At 38.5% G+C, this 19143-nt stretch overlaps 1 protein-coding gene across 1 annotated transcript in view; it reads left to right on the forward strand.

Annotated features, from left to right (window-relative positions):
- LOC147170162 (uncharacterized) overlaps positions 1–19143 on the forward strand; it is a 246389-nt gene that overhangs the window by 170732 nt on the left and 56514 nt on the right. The gene's annotated exons all lie outside the window — the stretch shown is intronic.

Consider the following 19143-nt stretch of genomic DNA (forward strand, 5'->3'; position numbering starts at 1 on the left):
TTTGCTCAGTTTGCAGGTAGGATCTTAGACAGAGTGCAGGAGTTGTAGGATTTAACAGAGCATCAAACTTTCATAATTTACATTGGTTATCACTACACAGATTAAAGTGTCACTGTCATTAACCTCATAGGTTCTCTGTGACAAAAAAAAAAACTGGCATGAACTGACAGTAGGAGGATAATGAGACAAAAGAGTGGTAAGAAAAAAAACATCGGTGGAGGACGAACTAGAGGCATACAATAGAAAACAGGAGGAAAGACAGAGGCGGACATACTAAGCATAGAGAGGACGGAGCGAAGGGAGCGAGTGCAGAAGAAGAAGAGGTGCCAGTTTGCAGATGAGAGGCTTGGAAGCCAGAAGGCAATTTAAACAGGCTTGGCTCCCTCTCAGGCATGACAGACTGCTCATTCCCAGTGCCTCATACACACACATACATGCACACACATTTCTACAAAGTCATTCATGCATGCTGGCATACAAAACTACTAAGAAAAGTTAAACAACCAGAAACACTTGAGCAGCACAAGTGTGCATGCAGTTTTCCTAAAAATGTACTGTTGCATATGCATATGAAAACTTGCAGTGTATGGCAATACAAATCCTTTCTATCCTTAAAGCTCAGCATTCTGTATATAAATGTGTGCTCTCAACCAAGTGAACGCACAAAAACACACGCAGTACAACAATAGATTCAGAATCTATTTAGACCACATGCTATAGCGAATTAGCTGCTGAAAGAGATTTAAATCTCATTTGTGATCACCGACACACAGGACTCTATCCTGAAACGAGTACTTATAGTAGTGATTATATAGAACTGTGACTACGTTTACATGCAGTCAATATTCGAGTTAAGGTCAGAATTCCGGTTTATGAAACAATCGAGGTAACACGTTTACATGCGTGGAGGAAAGACACTTTACATGCTCATTTGTGCTCGATTGGAATAACCCGTTTTGGACCGCGACGCGCATACAAGTCGTGACTTCATAGACCAAGATTCCTTGTGAATCAAATAAGCGAAGAAGAAGAAGAAAAGAAGACGAAGAAGAAAATAGCAAGCATGTGCACAGCGAAAAACATTGCCCCAATTGATCGAAGTATTCCATATGCGTTCATATGAGCAAGAATTCCGGTTATGAAAGGAATTATTCGGATTTTGAAAAACCCGAATAACAGCATATTCTGTTTTTTCCGCGCGTTTACATGGCCTTACAAAACCCGAATATTGGCAATATTCGGATTTTAAAAGTGTTATTGCCTGCATGTAAACGTAGTCAGTGATTTTCAAATGGTGGGTCGGGACCCAAAAGGGGGTCCCAGACACAATTTCGATTGTTACAGACAACTCATACAAATATTTATCGTAATTATGACTTACAAAATTAGCGTCGGTCAGTGATAAACAAATTCATATGAGTTTGGGTTATGTCGACTCCATTGTAACAGAACTCCATTGTAAACAGTAAAATATTTCACACGTCCTAAGTTGGACTTGTCTTGAAACCACATTATTTTTGTAGACATGCATCACAAACTTTATTAATAAATGTATAACAGTACATGCATGTTGGCGCAGACATGCTAGGTATTAGATTGACATACCTCTGTTTTGACTTGTAGGGATGACACTGGACAAATCAAATTTTGATTGTTGAATTTCAGCTCTCGTTTTGTGTTCAAAATGGCCATACAAGTCTTCATCTGTCTGAATATCACATTCATTTCTTTGTGACAAACTTTACCAGTCTATTATTCAATTTTGTACATGCTTTTGGGTAAAAGACTAAAAACGCAAGATCCAACAAATATTCACTTTTCATAGCATGTGTCTAACTTTTTCTTGTCACATTTATGTGCAAAACATTCTGAGCCAAATGCTCTCAGTTTGAGATTGTTGAAGATGTCTGTTAAAGTGATACTTGACTCATTGAGCCATTTTCAGCAGTAAAAAGTTAATATTTTGTCCAGAATTAATTTGATAATTTCCTTATTTTGTATGTACAATTAATACCTTTATGAACAAATTTTTTGCACTTGCTATCAACTGAAGATGACATCACCTGTGCTGATGAAATAGGTAACAGATAATCACCGGGGTCGCCATTGTTGAGTGACGTCAGATTTAACCCGGTTGGTGATGTTGTGGTTAATTTTTTCCCCTCAGGCTCTGCAACTCAGGCCCCCGTCCACTCTAAAGCCAGTTTCAATGTATCCTCACAAGTTTCTTACCGTTCAAGCCGTTCGTCCACACGACGGCGTGGTTTCGGAGCTTGAAACCGATCACTTTTGAAACCGATCACTTTTGAAACCGGGCTCCAGAGTGGAAATATTTCAAAACGCCCCGAACGCGTCCAACTGTATGACACCATATGCAGGATACTCCTCCAGGTAGTGATGGCAAAATGAAGCTTCATGAAGCATTTGCGATATTTTTTGACTCCTCTAGATGGTGCTCTTGGTTTAAAGATAAAGGCAAGTGCAATGAAAATGGATTACATTTGCATTGCATCTTTGAATCATGAGTGTCATCTAGAGGAGTCAAAAAATATCGCAAATGCTTCATGAAGCTTCATTTTGCCATCACTACCTCCAGGCATGACATAATGGTCGCAGCTCGATGACGATGCATTGTCGCAGATTGATGACATAGTGCCATTTCTCGCGTGACTGCGCGCGAACCGTCAGTCTGTCAACAACAATGCCAGATAGCCGTGTCATAGTCGTTTTGCGCAGCCTCAGCCTCCTTAGCTTGCTCATGCTGTTATGTGTTGTACTTGAATCACCCGCCATTGTCACTTCTCCTCTGTTCGTCTTTTACATGTTGTTTTGATACATGCAAAGCCATGTTTGTTCTGTAAATTGCAATAAAGTTTGAAAAAAAAGTGTTCGTCTTCTTCGCTGATTCTTCTTCTATGCTTTCTGTTAACTCCCTGTGGCTGCGCTACAGCGCCACTCCAAACTTGGCATATACACACGCAAGTCTTGAAGTGCTTCTGTGTGTACGAGATTTGTTTGAGGAACGAAGCTTTGCTTCCATCTGGACGGGGCCTAAGATCGCCGAGTTCAAAGGGGCATCCCCCGTGCACACTTCCTGGTATGATGTCCGACTTCTCACCTTCCTTGAATGCAGCATTAGTCTCCAGGAAAAGAGAGTGTCCCTGGGGATTTTCCTTCTGAAGCAATACAGGCTCTAACTTCACAAGGACGAGGCAAAAATTCTGGCAAGTGTTCCAAAAGACAGCAGAAGTGACACAGCTTTACAATAACTTAGCAACCTTTAATGTCGCTAATGTAAGCCTTGTTGATCGGTTTAGTATTTACAATGTACTTTCATAATGACCATTTTTTATTAACAAGCTCTTATTTTATGATGTGATGTTAATCAGGGTTACACTTAGGGTGACTCATGATTCTCTACCTAGAGCCGGTAAGTTTCACTCCTGTTTGTACTTCCTGGAGGAAGGATTCAGATTCAGAGAAAAAGAAATAGAGTCATGATTGGGTAATTAATTGGCTAAAGAAGTGGATAAAAATGAAAATGTCAGGGCAAATGAACTAAAAGTGGAAAGTGTCTACACAAATTTACAGTATAATAATGACTTTACAACTGTGTAGGTTAGTTATTGACTACAGCATGTACACATTTGCTACCACCATAGGAGCAGTGAAATATTTAAAATGCATTCTTCCTTTTCTAAAAAGAAGACAAACTATTAATGTTGCATTTTCCTTAAAGCTGCTCTTTGCCTTTTTATTTGACCATTTATGACTGAAGCATCTTCTAATTTGTAGATTAACACCTTAGCTGTTCACAATGGGTAATCCTGCAAAAGCCTCTGGCCAATAGTTTTCAGACTGGATTTAGGTTAGAATTTCCCGCCCTCTGTCTGTGGGTGTGACATCATGTACGCATCGAGTACGTGAAGAAGGGTGTGTGAAGTTTCATTTTTTGGCAACAGGTGGCAGCAGCGATTCAAAATGGAATTTTCTGCGTTCAGTAGCTTTAAAAAAAATAATAATACCAAAATAAAAAAATTTGTACATGAAGTTGTGATGTTAATCTTTAGTTTCTTAATAGGGTGCTCTAAGAGGCCCTTTGAACATGTAAATGTTTAAAATGTTTAAAAATGTGATGCATGTATGTTCTGTTCTTTATTGTTCTTCATTTCTGTAAAAGAGGGTGACGACTTAGTGACAATAGGAAGTGTCATATTGATTGGCCTGCTGGTTCTTAAAAAAAAAAAACTCCCCTCATACAAACAAAATAATTCAGTAATTGAAAAATATTTTTTTGCAACATTTCCAAGTATACAGTGATACATTTGCTATTAAACTGACACAGCACTCATGCCGATGACATTTTTTGCACTCTTACACTCTTCACTTTCCAAACTGTGGATTGATGAGATGATTGCTGTTTTTACAACTGTACTGTTTGGACATCAGCCATATAAAAGTTTCTGATAACAGTGTGACTGATGTGCTGTCAAGAGCCCCTTACTGTTGATTTGTGTTTTTCTCTATTTTTTCGCTGCTTCTCCAGGGTTTATAGATTTGAAACTGGACAACTGTATATTTTCAAGGCTGCGATTTAAAATGCATGCTTGGTGAATATAATCGTTTGAAAAAAAAAATCTGGGCTGCCCCTTGCAATCCTGAACAGAAAACTCGTAAGTCATGCTTTCTCAACTTAATTAATTCACTGCCTTGTCCCTTAACTGCCAGGAAGAGACCAAACATCATCTCATTATTGCGTATCCGCTAATCTCTTTCTGAATATTATGAAGTAAATCTCTGTATTAACCCTGCGAGAAAAGCAACAGGGCAGCTGGCTGACAAATTGGTTCAAACTTTGGCCTCATAGTCAGGAGTTCAAATTAAAAGAAAATACTAGATTGCGTTCTTGATTTTTTTTGTAGTCTTTAACAATAGAATACAATATAATGGTTATGAAGAGGGCAACGGCAGTGTTGACTAAATGCCCCAAAGGTTTTTCTACACGACAATGTCAATACTCAATGCAGTTTAGGGGGTCATTTTGTGGCAGAGAAAACAAAACGAAGTATAGCACTAAAATAGAATAAAACAGACCGTGGCCCTAATCAGAATTTTTTTTGTGAGAAAAAAACCCCAACAGGATGAGGGTAAAAAGCACACAGGATATGTCAACAGTAAATTAAGAAAATAGCTGTCTCTTGTCATTTAAAGGGCTGTTTGCTCTCTATGCACAGTTGTCCAATTTTCTCAGGGAAATCTGGCTTCCTTCTAGTATATTCATCAAGAAGGCTTACTTTGAAGACTCTAAATTAGGTGTGAATGTGAGGGTGAATAGTTGCTTATCTGCGTGTGTGATGTGATTGAATGGCAACCAGTCTTTCATCTGAAGTCAGCTGGGCTAATTACTTGCAACCATAATGAGGACAAGAGGCACAGAAAATAGTTGGATTGAGAAGCAACAGCTTTGTTTTTTTTTGCTTTTTCCAACAAGTAATGTACTTGAAATCTGAGTTGCTCACAGTAGCCTAAACCCCCGTCCACCACCAAAAAAAAAAGAAAAAAAAAAAGGTCCACTCACTTGAAGTAGCCTAAGCTATTTGTTCACTCCGGCCCAGTAGCAGCACTCTCCCATACCGCTGGGGGAGCCATTCAATTAATCGAGTGGAAAGACTTTTTGGTCAGCAAGTAGAGCAAACAAAAAGAATACTGTACCATGCTGACTGTTGTACCACTAGAGGTTGATGCAATTTATATACTGTATCACTGCACATTGAATCTCATTCTGTCATATGTTATTGCGGGTGCTGGGAAACTCACTGCTCACTACAGCCCACTTAAATGACATCAATGATTCACCAGCACAGCTGCCATGATTCTCCATAAGAAAATAATGAAATCTAACACTTATTTCTTGCAGAGTTGTTCCTCTTATGACTCTGTCCAGTTATTTAACAATTTATTATTATTATTATTTTTACAGAAAAGCATGGTGACCTAATGATTAGCATGTCAGCTTCACAGTTCTGAGATTCAGTGATCAAATCAGCCCTTATGTGGGATTTGCTTGTTCGGACTCCATGGTACTGTGGCTTTCTCCCACATTCCAAAAACATACACGTACATGTAAGCTTGATTGTCATTTTTCTGTGCACTTCACAAAGCACGTTTATGCAATTTCCTGGTGTCTTTCGAGTGGTGATTCTCAAGTGGTCCAAACCTAATTTTAATTTAATTTCTTTAATGTCAGAATTGATTTATAATTTAAAAAAAATAAAATGTCAGTACCAAGTACCATTCTAATGTCATGGTAATTTGACGACTACACGTTTGACTACTCTATACCTGAGTTCAAGCACAGTATACACTTCAGTGGCTCTAGCCTGGTTAGGGGTGGAAAGACACAAAACCAGTTCTATTGTACTGATTACTGGTCCTCTCTTCCCCTGTCCTGTGCTAGGCCTCACACCCACTTCTCTGGACCAAAATCTTCCCAGTGCCCAAATTCCCTGCACACTAACGTGGGCAGCTCTATGCACTGCAAAAAAAAAAAGTCATACTAAAAATAAGCAAATATCTCCTCAAACTTCGACAAATTTTCTTATTTCAAGCAAAAAAAAACTCCGGTGAAAGCAAAATTAGCTTGGCATTCTTAAAACTAGTATATAAATCTAGCCCCTTTAAAACAATAACAGGTCTTAAAAATTAAAAAACTTGCCAAAAAGATTGAGTGAAATTTACTTTATTACAAGCAAGAAATCATTTTTTTCATTAGTACTGAATTGTTTTTCTTAACACATTTGTAGTTTCTTACTTTGAGAATGGACAACTTCCTTGGGAATTTCACATCACAAATAAGGCTTAAAGTAGGACATAATTATGTTCTTGATACAGAGAATTTGGGTTCAACCCTTAATGTTGAGTGTCAAGCAAGAAGGCAATGGGTCCCATTTTTATAGTCTTAGGTATGACCCAGGCAGGAATTGAACACACAACCTCCCAGTCTGCAGGTAGACACTCTAGCACTAAGGCCAATGAACTGGTAATGTAGCTTCATGATATGCAATTGTGAGTACTGTAGTGCAGTTGTGATTGAGCAGAGCTATCCGCATTTTGTTGTTGAATGGCTATGTCAATAATGTGAACTGTGCCTGAAAACAAAAATGAGAAGTTGTGTAATTGGTTTTCCTCTTAAAATTAGAAAAAAAAGGTCAATTTTCTGCTGGTCATTTTATGCAAACCTTTGAAAATTTACATTTGTTCTCCTCCAGTTTGGCTTGAGAGTGGTGAAAGCGAATTGTGCTTTGGTTATTATAGCCCTGATGTTCTTGTATGTACCTCCTGTCTTGTTGATGATGCTTCCTACTAGAAGGTGAATTTCTCAACATCTTCTATCTGTTTTTCTCCAAGTCGAATTGCTTCAACCTGACTTGTGTTGGCTCTCATGGTCTTCATGTTCTCCACATTAATCACCAAGTCAGTGTTTCTGGCTGTGGAGGCTTTCAGTCTTCTTTTACATATGATGGACGGTGTGAGACAGCAAAGTGATGTCATCCATGCAATATAAATCTTCAATCTTTTGCTTTATTGTCCACTGGATCCCACGTGGTGGGCTTGGAAAATGAATCTGCATCTCCCATAGTTGGTCAGCAGTAGGTAGCACGAAGTGCTCTAAAACTTGGTAGATGGCTGTGTTCACCTTGGACCTAAGAAAACACAGCGGACCAATGCCAGCAGATGACTTGGCACCTCAAGCAGGCATGAAAATCCCTCACTTTTCGGCGAAATTTGCCATTTTGAAACCAAAATAGGTCACCTACGTGAATCATGCATAACCGATGAGCAACTATTTCGGGGGGGGGGTGTTTGTGTGAGTGAACTCCGGGTGGGATGGGTACCAAAGACGGCACGATTCACGTTAAATCAGATGGTGACATGGTCCAAAGCAAGTTGTGACTGTGCCGGGGTAGATGTGTTGATAATTTACCATAGCGCACTTGAACGCAGCAGTGAACACACAACCAGCGTACTGACGTCACCTACTTGCGTTGGACATGTGGCTTTACCATCGTTAAAATATATTATAGAATTTTAGAACAACACTTACCACGTACTTATACCATATTTATAATTTCACGGGTACAGAAATCTTGTGACCAACATGTAGCACTCGCAAGCATTACGTACTGCGTTGGATAACAAACATTTAAATTAGTTTGCTCCCGAGTCCCAATTGTTTTCTTCTCTTCATTGTCATTCACGTCCTCTTCCAACTGTCATTTTGTGGGAGACTTTACTCCAAGTTGGGTTCGAATTCATCATAATGTGTTCAAACAATTGCACAATTGTGCAGTTGTTCCAAAATAACCAAAATAACACTAATACAATTATTTATCTTCTGTTCTTGTATTACTGCATAATTTTATTCTTTATAGATAGATAGATAGATAGATAGATAGATAGATAGATAGATAGATAGATAGATAGATAGATAGATAGATAGATAGATAGATAGATAGATAGATAGATAGATAGATAGATAGATGGCTCATATGTTTTAAATTTATGATGTTTTATTCTTTGTCAGATTTTGTTTAATTAAAAATAACTGTTAAAGTGAATGTTCTTTCAGTTTTTATTATTATTTTATTGTTAAATAAATTAACATTTATTACCACAAACAACAGAACAGGTACCATCGGATACCGCCGATACTGACAATTGGAACAGAACCGGTTCAAATGCGAAAGGTACCCGTTCCTACTTGAATGCAGCGCATACTGTTTTTTCAACATCCATCTTTAGTACATTAGTTGTCAATTTTAATCATCAAAATAAAAATAAAAACATTAGACATAATTCATTATGTGTGTAATTACTTACTATAATATACATGTTTCACTCTGAATGGAATTACTGAAATAACTTTTCATGACATTCTAATTACCGTATATGTCAGTTTAACACCACTTACACTATATAAATACAGTGTTCCCTCGCTTTACTTTGCATGTATTTTTTTTACAGTAAAGTACCTATTTTATAAAAATTTATAAAGGTTTGAACATTGAGAACGTTTAAACAAGAGAGAAATGTGAGAAAATGTAAAATCCTCGATAAGAAAAGTGTTATAAACTGTGGTGAGGGTGTTTTTAGAGCCTTAAAACATTTATGATAAATGTAAAAGATAAAGCTACCAGTAACTACTTTGCGGATCAATAGTGAATGAGAGATGCATGTTATAGAAGAAATATGAGAACAAGGCAGCTGTATTCAATCCCAGCCATTTTCACTGAAGCAATCCCATTCACTCCCGGCTGTTTTACTTGATTTTGACTGATTTTGCAAGGCCCACAGAATATTGTGTTCTATTGCATTTAAAAAAAAACATGCAACCTACCAAAAGAAAGATTAGAGTCTCTTCTTTCATTGGGAAAAAAAGTTTTCTATCTGTTTCTGTTTTGCAGCAATTAGCATTAGAATATAGCTAAGTTTCATCATTATTCACAAATCTATTTAGAATTGTGAGTAAATTAGCTTTTTTTCAAGATGACCCTTGTTGATCTCTTTTGCTGTGCTGACACCTGCTGACCGTTGGTGTAACAACTACCATTTCTTCAACCGTTCTTTGCAGTTGAGAGGCTGCATCAAGGCCTTCTGTATGCTCTAAAAATATAAATAAACCATGAAAAACATATAAATACGTCATTGGGACACTTAAATCATTTAAAATAGAATATATGTATACATTTTTGGGAGCAAATGAGTTCATCAGTGCTATCAAAGATGGCATGTTCTGAGACAGGTAATTCCGCCAGAGTGTAATATAACGCGTACAATACTGGCCTAAAATCACGCAGAATATCTCAAACAACAAAGTCAACAATATAGTGCACCCATCCACTGGCATCCACTCTATAGCATCACACGTTTTGCTACTTTTACTCTTAGGAGAGAAATTACACACTCATCATGATGTTATCACCTTCTGGAGGGTGAACACCTTGGGAGTGTTTTGGTGAAATGAAGAAAGTTTGTCTTAACTTGCTACACAAGGCAAAAGACTATACGCGAGGTTAGCGGACTGAAGAACCAGTCAGCTTCTGAGAGGAAGAGACAAAATCAGATGGAGACTATGTTGGAGTCAAGTCAGAAGCAGCTCGAAGAGCAAACAAAAAGTACAACAAAAAATAAGCTCCCCATTTACAAGAGTTGCGTGCATTTCTCAACACTTCCGAGGTAGAAGCCATGTACTTTTCAGTGAACACTAACCTTGAAAACAATTTAAAAAAAGCCATTATTCATCGAACCAGCCGCAGAGTTCAATTTAAAAACTTACCTCTATGACAAGCCAAACATGGCACTTTATCACAAGATAAACTCAGGAGAAAATATCACATTATCTTTATTTACTGTGTGCTGTTTGGAGCAAGACGGGTTGAGGACGAGTAAAAGCAGTGGAGACATGGTTTCTGTTTGGTTTGGCAATGATGAACATAATCAAAACTGTTCTATGTAGTTTCGGTATCAAAGAGAGGTGGGCAATTTACAAAGTTTTGCTGGTCCATCATAAATTAGTCCGTTATTGTTCAAGTCTAACCAAACTGTAGTTGATAGTCACGTTATTTTAACCACACTTCCGTCATCATCACAGTTTGCTAACACTATTTAAGGACCAACAGGCCTTCTTCTTATCCTACTCCTGCTTACTAGTCACAATCATTTACAGCACAAGCAGTGTATCTACTGCGGTAAACAATCATGCCACTTACCGTGAAAACAAGACCAAAGATAGTCCATAGTATTCCGTTTATAATCAAAATTTGCAATCATCACTTTGACTCAAGCATTCAATAAGTAGTAGCTAAATCCAAGATTATAAAAGTCCACATGGCATAATCTCTCTCTCTCTCTCTCTGTGTAGCACTCCCAGCTATCGCTTATAGGAGAACATTTATAATTGCATTCTTACCAATGAAATGTTCATGTAGAGCTCCTTGCAGACTTATTGGTACAACCATACACTATACACTGCGGCATTTTCGCCGTAGAGACAGTAAATAACATGAAAATGCTGCGGGAAAAATCTGTATTTTCAAGTTCAGTGGTAGTGAGCGGCAACGTAAGATGGCCACCTTCTCGCTACGGTGAATAAGAAGCATTCTCACGATGCCATTCATATATAAGTCAGTGGATGTTGCTCACGGTAGTCCAAGGACACTCAAGAGGTTTGTGTAAATGCAGAAACGTGGAAAATTACAGGGAACATTGCCACACCCCCAATTCATGGCAGCAGGATCCCAAATTATTTTTTTTCGTGCAGGGGCCTTTTCATCTAGTTTAAAGCTAAATTTGGGGCCCAGTTGGCCTTTCAAATGACTAATAAATTGTCATCACTAATTCATTCTCTCAACACAACTATAAGGATTCCTATGGCAAGGAATTATTTATATTTTTTTGTGGCTCATTAGTGTGTAAAAAAAAGAAGCTGATATTATTTATTTATTTAATTTTGCCATTTTTATTTTATATCTAGCCACTAATTGAATGGTGAACACGCCACTATGTTGGCTCATAAATTCTCAAATCAAGGAATACGTTTTTTTTTTGCGGCTTAATAGTGTGTAAAGAAAATGCTGCTGATATTATTTATTTATTTATTTTTACCATTTATTTATTTATTCCTGGCCACTAATTAAATGGTCAACACGTCACTTTGTTGGCTCATGAATTCACAAATCTGACAAATATTACTGCGGCAAGGAATAATGTTTTTTGTGGCTCAATAGTGTGTAAAAAGAATGTTGCTGATATTATTTATTTATTACCATTTTTATTGTATTTCTGGCCACTAATGAAATGGTGAACATTATATGTTGGCTCATAAATTCGCAAATCTGACTGTTAGTGCTTCACCAGCCATGAACTGACCACATGCCACTGCAGAGTCTGTAGTCATGAATGGGATAAGTGACACAGAAAATTACATCGATAGATTCGATATTTTATGATGATCTAAAACTGCATGTGAGCATTGTTAGTGATCAGTGCTACTTTGAAATTGCTGCTTCAATGGTAACGGACACTAATAGACTCGTGTTTCAAGGGAAGGTTGAACAGGAGGGTGAATTATGCCGCAAGAAATGTTTGATACTCTCTTGATGACAATTAGAAGAGGAACATGATTTTTTCCAAGGTGATTTCTGACACAGGAGAAACAAACTTGTCTTTGCAGCTCTGCAGGATGTCGACATTAGCTACATTGACACTTGACTGTGTGCATTGTGTCGAGCTGACAATGATGTTATTGTGAAACAAAGGAAATGATTTGAAAGGAGAGAAATGTTGGTTTAGACCCCCTGGGTTTTCAGCAAGGAAGGATATGTTGGTGACAAGTCACACTGATGCAACCTGAAGAAACTGAAGATGAAAAGCTATCCTAATCACATTCCAAGCTGCCACGGGTGCTCCACACAACACTCACTCACACCATATTATATCAGACTCAGGCAACCAATTCAAAAGTTTGAAAGAAGATCAATACATGGTTGAGCCTATCGTCCGCCCTTGACACTTTAAAGTCGTGTATGGAAAATGCATAAATCCTTTTCTAAACCAATCAGCAGAAAGCAACGGTGAGGCAATCAAAGCGAGGAGTCATTTAAAACAGCAGACCTGATAAAGCAATCAGTTGTAGTGATTTGTCAAGTCACGCTTCTGCTTCATTACAATGCCTACAGGTAAACAAGGGGAAACAAATGAGCAAAGTTAAAACACACATTTTCTCTCAACCAAATCCTCACACACAAACACGGATGCATACGCACTCACCGGCCCCTCCTTGGCTGTTGTTGTCAGCATGATAATCAGGCTTTGGTATGGCTGTAGCCCAGAGGCGGCATGTGATGTAAACATAGAATAAACATCTCGTTTTAGGACCTTTAAATGACTAACTTTGTTGTCTTCCTCCCTGATGGCTCAAAGAAGAAAGTTTGTGTGATTAAGTATTTATGATGTTTAGTGCTTATGAAGGGCACTCTCTCCCTCTCTGCCTCAGTAGTGAATCTGAAGGAAAGGAGAGAGAAAAAAAGTGCCGTTGCGCGCACCGGTGACCTTTCAGTGGGAGGCCATTCGTGAACATGGCTGGCATTTAAGACGAGATCATTACAGCTTTGATTTTTAATTGAGGCTTCTTCTCCCAGGTGTAATCAGGACTAAATAAACAACGGTGGAATCATCCAAGACTCAATTAGCCCTCTGCGGGATGGTGTGTGTGGAGATGAAATGTGCTTCATAATAAGCTGAAAGAAATTGTTGATAAAGGGGTCTGATGTCTGTACCTGTCTCTGAACTTAATTGACTGTAATTAGAACAAGGCAGGCATAATTGATTCCATTATGAAAAATCTTTGATGGTACATTATTGTTTTTTGTTTTTTTTTGAGTGGGCATTGAGAAATACCATGGCATGCTTTTATTGTTGTGATATTGTTCAGATATTACAGGATTACTAATTGCTATGGTTTCCATGGTTCAGTTATGCTCTCGGAAAGTTACAAAAACACACAAAAAAAGAGAAACAAGGCTCTTTGGAATATTCAAGAGACTACATTTTAAAAAGTCCTAAAAACAGTTTAACCAAAACAGATGAACAATCAGACTAAACTCATTATGAATGTGGGGACAAACAAACTACAAACAATGAACCGAAAAGGACAGAAAGAAACCAGGGAACTAAGGCCCCGTCCACATGAAAGCCAGTTTCAATGTACCCTCACAAGTTTCTTACCGTTTAACCTTCGTCTTGTGTTAGGGTCGGCAGCGACCCGTTTTTAGGTTTAACATGCATAAAAGAACCATATCAATTTGTTTATTGTATCAAGGCTTTTTGACTTTGTCAGGAACCTCTATTTCAACAAAATAAAACAAAAAAAAAATGTTTTCACTAAATTCTAAAATTCTCTGGTTGAAATTATTACATTTGTGTTGTTAGGGTCGGTTTCGACCCAGTAATAAAAATAAGATTATAAAGCAATAATTAGAGCCAAAATTGGATTAATAATTGCACTGTCAGCCAACACACTGACAGCCAGCTCCTCTCCCAATCCTGTGAGCTGTAGGGGATTTGCATTTTGCCGTGTTTTCCAGTACACCTTCACAAAAACAAAACAAACAGAGATGGGCATGTCCTGACATGTAAGGTCAATTCATTCATTTGAAGGGTCATTTGACTTGCAGTGCACATCTCCAATTTGCAGCATACAAACATGAGAAGAACATTTACAGCGACCCAAGTTCAGGATAATCTTTTTGATGAAAATGATGAAGAGGACACAGAGCAGCATAGCGATGTGGATGAGCAGGTTTCTGATGAGGAAGACAATGTGGAGTATCATCCAGAACACACAGACATATCTGATGAGAAGGTCACTGGTGGTGAAGCTCGTCCCACTGAAAGATTCAAGTCCAAAAATGGTAAGATCTTTTGGAGCTCAGTATCTCATGATGTACATGGCAGGGCAGCTGCTGCAAATGTCATAAAAATGACCCCTGGAATCACAAGGTTTGCTGTGACAAGAGTCAGTGACATCAAGACATGTTTCGAGCTATTCATGCCATTGTCACTAAAAAGAGTCATCATGGCTATGACAAACCTTGAAGGAAAAAAAGTCCATGACGACATGTGGAAAGACATTGATGAGGAATATCTGGATGCTTACATTGGTGTTCTTCTTCTTGCTGGAGCGTACAGATCCTGCAATGAGGCCACTGATAGTCTCTGGGACGCATCGACAGGCAGAAATATTTTCCGGGCAACAATGTCACTTCAGACCTTTCGAATGATATCAAGAGTCCTCAGATTTGACAACCGAAATAGCAGAGCAAGATCTGACAAGCTTGCCCCCATCAGGGATGTCTGGGAAAGATGGACGCAACTCATCAGGAAGTGACAAAAAGCCCACAATTATCCTCGACTATAACAAAAACAAAGGAGTGGACAACCTGGACAAGCTGACTGCTACCTACACTGGCCTGCGAATGACCAGGAGGTGGCCAATGGTTGTGTTTTACAACATCCTTGATGTGTCTACATGTAATGCATTTGTGTTGTGGACCCAAATCCACCAAGGGTGGAACTCAACCAAAAAAAGCAAGCGAAGAATGTTTCTTGAGGAGCTGGGAAATGCACTTGTCAAGCCACACATTGAGCGAAGGGAACGGGTGCCCCGAACCCCAGATGCTGCCATCTTGGTCAGACAGCTGCAGAGTTCACCTAGCACTTCGTCCACACCTTCAACACGACAAAGATCTGCTTTTCATTTTGTGTTTATATTTAAGTTCTACTGCTGAAAAAATACTTTTTTTGCATTTTTCTTGAAGTAAATATATATGGGTCGAAATCGACCCATAACACCATAGATGTTACTATAGTCAATAATATTTAAATAAATAAATAAATAAAACAAATTAATTTAAGAGATGTGTTATAATAACCCCCAGTAATAGTCAGGTAACACAACAACCTTTTATTTATTTATATGATTCTCTTGGTGTTTATTTTACCATTTTTTTAAAATTGAAATCGAAGGGTATACTGACAAAAAAGGCCCAGAAGCCCACACCAAAAACATTAAAACTAATATTTTCATGGATAAGGAAGCCTAACAAGCCAACCAAGAGATGAGAAATAAATTGGATGATATCTACTTGTTTTTAGTGTATTTTACAGCTGATTTAAGACACGGGTCGAAACCGACCCGTTAACATAAGAGATGGTAACAGAAAGTTAACACAAGACGAAGGTTAAGCCCACACGGTGGCGCGGTTTTGGAGCTTAAAGCCGATCACTTTTGAAACCGGGCTCCAGAGTGGAAAGATTTCAAAACGCGCTCTCTACGCGTCTGTCTGGACACCATATGCAGGATACTCCTCCAGTGATGATGTAATTGTCGCAGCTCGATGACGACGCATTGTTGCAGATTGATGACGTGTGCGGCAATTCTCGTGTGGCTGCGCGCGAACCGTCAATCTGTCAACAATTCCCACGTCCAACAAGCGGTGTTGTACTTGAATCACCCTTCTCCTGTGTTCGTCTTTTTCATGTTGTTTTGATACATGCAAAGCCACGTTTGTTCTGTAGATTGCAATAAAAATTAGAAGAAAATAAGTTTGTCTTCTTCACTGATTCTTCTTCTACGCTTTCCGTTAACAGCGCCACTCCAGACTTGGTATATACATTACAGCCGTTAAACGTCCTCAGCGTCTTCTTTTGGACACACGCAAGTCTTGAAATGCTTCTGTGTGTACGAGATTTGTTTGAGGAACGAAGCCGGCTTTGCTTCCGACTGGACGGGGCCTCAATACCTTTACAAGCAAACTGACAAGACAACAAGAAACACCTGTGGTAGGAGGGAGCTGTTAACACAAAGGCAGACAAGAACAGGTGGAAGCAAAACCTAATGAGCAAGACATGAAAAAGACACACAAGGAAACAAGACACAACATGAAAAACTAAATGTCATCTCTAAACAAAAAAACAAATCATGACGATATCATTAAAATAGTCAAAATATTATACTTGAGGAAAATATGATGTTATTCTGATTGCTGTCAAAATACTACTACTACTAGTAGTAGTATTAATAATAATAATAATAATAATAACAATAATAATAATAATAATAATAATAATAATAATAAATACATTGGACCAAAGACTTAAATAAATGCCTCTGTGGCCGCTAGTGTAGATAAACAAAATAGCAAAAGAAAAGCCTTAACAACATACAGTACTCTGTGGTTAATTAAGTGACGAAATAAGCTCGGAAATCCCCTGAATCAAATCAAGCACTGCGCAAGCACGCACGCACGCACGCACGCACACAAACACACACACACGTACGCACACACACGCGCACACACACCAGTGGCTGCATAAGGAGGCCTTAATGCAGTCACACATCTTTAATGAAATCATGTGAATTAAAGTCTTAGATCTTTGCTTTTATGAGTATGCCTCAGGTGGCCGATGCACCAGGAAGTCAAAGGAAATAGAACAGTGCCTCTGTGTGCCACCACATGCCTACGAGGAAACAGGGAAAACAGTTCACGATGATGCACTTATTCCTTGATGTTGCAATATAGTCTGCATTTCGGTGTATTTTTCATGTGATTATGTCTAATATTCTAATCACTTAAATGGAAATTACACTTTGCGATTTGACTTTTCTTTACATTTATATTTGTCTTAGAGCATGATTCAAAAGTGGGTCACAGGGCTTTCTGAGTGGGATGTGCACGTCTGTTCCAATTGACAGAGCTTGTGGCTCTTATGGGGGATGCTGTTTACTTCTGTCTCTTCATAATTCTCAGTCCTGTGATTATTATTATATATATATATACATAAATATATATATATATATATATATATATATATATATACATAAATATATATATATATATATATATATATATATACATAAATATATATATATATATATATATATATATATATATATATATACATAAACAGTCTGTGGTTCAGTCAGTTCATCGCTGAGTCACAATGAGTGCCATTTTCCCAAAGACCTTTTGAGGAAAAGAAGAATATAATTTCAAGCAGTCGTCTTACTGAAGTAATCATCACGAAAACGGGGAAGAATTTCGTCCGTCACTTTCAAGCCAGGATGTACGAGAAACATGAATGTCTAGCTGGCTGTCCACAGGTTAGCAAACTTGAGTGTTGGTTGAAACCTCTTGCGGCTCCGCTGCAGGAACATTTTTTCCTCTTCCGGTCCACGATGTTTCGTGGTATTTTTGTGGTCATGAGTGGTGGATGCGGGCTGTGTGAGCGCTCCACCCCGATTGGTGGACCTGGTGCCCGACTCTGTCCACCAATCAGGGCAAGGGAGGAGTGCTTGCCGTACTTGCTTCAGGTGCGGGACATGAGTGGCCACAGCTTGGTGGTCAGGTTGGGAGTGGTTTGGCTGTTTGTGTGTGTTTTCGTGTTTGTTCCGCTGTCCTTTTGTCTCAGTGCAATTCAGACATAAGTTCGTCCATTCATTCATCAACCCATTATTCATTCGACTTTGCACTCGGGCAGTTCGGAAGGCCGGGAGAGTGGCCCGACATACGGGAGCGTTCTCATGTGTGGCCCCACTCGTGTGTCGTTCCACCAATATGTCCACCCGTTTGGTAACGGTGTGCCCTTTTTTCCACCACTTCCCTTTTCCTTGTGTGCTACCGCATGCCATAACATAATTTTGTGCCACCCGGCATGTAACACTTGAGCCCACTTCATGGGCACGAGCCCGTTCAAAAGACTGTAAATTCCACAGTGGTATGAAATAATAATTATGTAATATTTAATTTTAAAATTAATAATAAAATAATCCCCACATTTTTAGCGAGCGCTAAAAAATAAATATAATCTCAAAACAAAAATCTGGGAACCAAATAGGAGATTTAAAAAAAGAACAAGATCCTGACAAGGAATAAAAATGACTTGTGAACATTTCTTAACAATAGGCTAACATTCTGTGCAGCCAAATGGATAAATACAGTATAAAATTAAGTGCATCTTAACCATAACATTGAGCTATTATAAAATATAACTGGATTTCAATCATCCTCTTCTTCCTCTTCCTGATCATCATCCATATTTGTATGGATTTCATCAGGTGCTAAATCATCCTCATGTTTCCTCTTCAGCCAAGATATCGACAAGGGCTTTGGGGTTGACATCACCCTCAAACCATAGTGGTTCTAACTTGCTAGTCTATGTGTTCATGTGAAATACATGATCAAGAGGGGATGGGATATCTGGATAGCGCTCATGAGCCCTTTTCCGGACACATACAGTGCCTTGCAAAAGTATTCACCCCCCTCGAGTTTTTCAACATTTTGGCACAGTACAACCACAAAGTAATATATTTCACTGACATTTTATGTGAAAGCTAAACACAAAGTAGCACAAGCATGAAGTAAAACAAACTGTATATCTTATTTCAAACTTATTTTACAACAACAACAACACCCCTGAAAAGTAAGGTGTGCATAAGTATTTGTCCTCCCTGAATTAATAGTTTGCCGAACCCCGGCAAACTATTAATTAATTGACAGCTTCAAGTCTTTTGGGGTATGTCTA

Source organism: Leptonotus elevatus, chromosome 8, assembly GCF_054856555.1.
Source record: "Leptonotus elevatus isolate MCC_2025b chromosome 8, RoL_Lele_1.0, whole genome shotgun sequence".
Lineage (NCBI taxonomy): Eukaryota > Metazoa > Chordata > Actinopteri > Syngnathiformes > Syngnathidae > Leptonotus > Leptonotus elevatus.